Here is a 3,021-nt window from a genome sequence, read left to right as displayed (position 1 = left end):
ATGTTACGTTGGCATAGAAGGTGGCCCCCCTCAGCTCTAGTCCCCAATACCTATGATAGGTACACCCCTGTATAGAAAACATGGAAATGTTACAAGGAAAGTGGCCCCTTTCAGCTCTGGCCCCATAGCAGATTTAACTCCTGCACCTACAGTATGGTATCATCTAAATATAAAGTATGCACAAACCACCCTAGTCAGCACCCCAATGCTAAGAAGCACGATTCATAACATTCAGACCTAAGCTGCATAGACAACGGAATATATGATGGCTTTAACAGTACCATGAATAATGCATACCACCCAGCCATAAAAGGAAAATTATTTTTCGTAGTCATTTTCGGGGCAATAACTGTAAAGTAGAAATGAAAGGATAGGCCGCTAAAACCTAAAATGAATTCTACCTGCACTAGCGTATAATGCAGGGCGAGATTTATAAACTTGAGTAAATAAATAACTAGGTTGCTAGACTTATACATCGTGACAGGACAAAGTGCACAGTGGCAGCAGAGATGGGATGAGTTAGTGATTTCTGCCTCCCCCACCACCGGGATGCTTAAATACATTCCGTGATCATTCCGTGATTGAAGAAGGTCGAATTAAAACTAAAACTTTTACCAAACCAACCGACTCGCAATCATATATACAGCGGGATAGCTGCCACCACAATCAGTGGTTGAGAGCTATCCCGAGTGGTCAACTAAAGAGGATAAAACGTAATTGTACAGAAGATTCCATTTTTAAAGAGCAATCCACTAAGATGGCAAGAAGGTTCATAGAAAAGGGGTATGATCCAGATTTTATTGAAAGCATCCTGGAGAAGACTACAAAAATTAACAGGGATGATCTTTTAAAGGACACTGTAAAAGATACCCCCACTTCAAATGAACACACTTGGGCTTTTAGTACTGGTTTTAATGCTCAATACAAAGTTTTAGAGAGATCTTTCCATAAAAATTGGGGTATTTTAAAGAAGGACCCCATAATAGGCCATCTTTTACCTACAAAACCTAAATTTATTTATCGTAAGGCACTGAACATTAGGAATAAGGTGGTTCGCAGTGCCCTCATCTCCACACAAGTAAGGGGTAAAACCCTTACTAAAGGCTTTCATAGGTGTGGTGTCTGCAAAGGCTGTAGGGAGGTCAAAAGCCGTGGTGTCTCCAAATATACATCCATTGAGATCAATGGAAAAGAACACAAAATTGACAGCTTTGTCACTTGTAACAGTAAAAATGTGGTGTATTTTATTGAATGTTCATGCCATTTATTTTACATCGGGCGCACCTCAAGACCTCTAAGAGTGGGAATTGGTGAACACCTCAATAATATTAAAAAAGGACTAGAGTCCCACTCCTTATCTAACCATTTTAAGACCAAGCATAATTCTTCTGGTAATCACATTTTAAGGTTTGGGGGACTCAAACAGATTGTGGGTTCCGTTAGGAACAGAAACTTAGCTAGCACTTTAGCCCGGGAAGAAATGAGATGTATCTATGAATACAATACTCTCACCCCGGGGGGTCTCAACCTGGACTTTGAGGTTAAATGGTTTTTATAAGCGGGTCTCTCCCCTTTTAATTGTTATTCCATTTATGCCTTTGGATGTTATATATACCTTTTATAGTGATTTTTTACATATAGTGCTGTTGTTTTTTTAAATATTTATATGTATTTTTATATGCCTTTGTTAATATATGTATTTTACTAATTTATGCATTTATTCATTATTATACTAGTGCCACTTGAAAAATCCCCATGTGATTGGACTGAATTGGATCCAATTAATCTCCACCCACTGCCTCTACATACAATGGAGACAGAAAAGAACGATGGGTGTATACTACACGGAACTAAATATACGAGAATAGCGGGGAAGAAAATCAATGTGACACTAGAAACCGGAAGTGATGCGTCACATCACTTCCGCCGGAAGTGATCTCATGTCTTCTCCGGAACTTTGAACGGCGGGGAAATTAGGACTTGATGATTGGACTACTTTTGTTTTGAATAATGATTGTGATTGGTCCAATAACGGATCAGTCAAATTACAGCCATGTAGTGATTGGATGTTTTGGGTATTTAAGTTGTGTATGGGCTACCAGAATAAGTATCTCCTTGAGAAAGACCACAGCAGTGGGAGAAAACGCATTTGGAGTTCTGGTACCTGGTGGACCTGGCGTGTGGACATCTTTGATCTGGACTGGTTACTTAAACATCTTCCTTGGCCCACTTTGGAGGGGAAATCCGGAATCCATCTCCACAAGTGTTCTGAGCGCTTTTTGAGAAACAGATTTTTTTCTGATTCTCCATCTCATCTGGTAATTAGCCATTTTTCAAATTGATGTCACATGTCCATATAACCCCGTGAAGTTTGTTCTGTTTTATTCTGTCTGTTTTTACTGTAATAAATGGTATTACACCATCTACTACTCTCTGTTTTTTTTGGGTACCCATCCTACGAGAGGGACAACCTTGTGAACCGGAGGGACCTTTGACCATTTTCCATTACTTAAGAGTCGGTTTATTGGGAGAAGAGGAACGTTATACCTCTAAGAGGGACGTAAGGTGTTTTATTTGACCTCAACCTATCTATCTATATTGGAGAAGAGGATCTTTTCTCCATCCCCAGGAACGTAATATTCCTTCAACCAGGCGCCAGCAGAGGGAGCACCTCAATCTGTTTTTGTTGCTTCCACCTAAAAAAGTCAGTGGAGACCGAATTATTTCTGATGGCAGGAGAAACCATTCGAACCATCAAATGATTTTTCCTGCTAGCAGATGCATGTGTTAGCGATGGTAACTTATACACAACTGTACCCAGAAGCCGTCTCCTCAGGAGGGGAACATATTCACCCCACCCCACCACACACACACACACACACACACACACACACACACACGCAAGCCTGTAGTCAATTTGGATGACACAAACATCAAAGTTACATTACTGTATGGAACAAAAAATGTTGAGTGGTTAAAACATTTTTATAATTTACAAAAAAAATAAAAAATCACAATTGA

This window comes from Crinia signifera, chromosome 5 (genome assembly GCF_055691185.1).
Source record: "Crinia signifera chromosome 5, ASM5569118v1, whole genome shotgun sequence".
NCBI lineage: Eukaryota > Metazoa > Chordata > Amphibia > Anura > Myobatrachidae > Crinia > Crinia signifera.
This window is presented reverse-complemented; position numbering follows the sequence as displayed.